We start from the raw sequence: 246 nt of genomic DNA, 5'->3' as shown, positions 1-246 counted from the left end.
GATATATTTAATAGATTTATAGAAAGTGGGTACATTCCAATATTTAGAGAAAATATAAATGTCAAGTCATAATGGTATTTTAGGAAATGTTTAGTTCAGGTTTCACAATATAAGATGAGAGAAATATTTCCCTATATATAGAATGCTAGCCTCTTTGGGATGAGAATCCTATATCTCAATATCCAAATGAATTTAAACCATAAAGTCAAGTGCTTTGCCTTAATATACATCGAAACATGCACCTAC

This window comes from Octopus bimaculoides, unplaced genomic scaffold (genome assembly GCF_001194135.2).
Source record: "Octopus bimaculoides isolate UCB-OBI-ISO-001 unplaced genomic scaffold, ASM119413v2 Scaffold_273564, whole genome shotgun sequence".
Lineage (NCBI taxonomy): Eukaryota > Metazoa > Mollusca > Cephalopoda > Octopoda > Octopodidae > Octopus > Octopus bimaculoides.
This window is presented reverse-complemented; position numbering follows the sequence as displayed.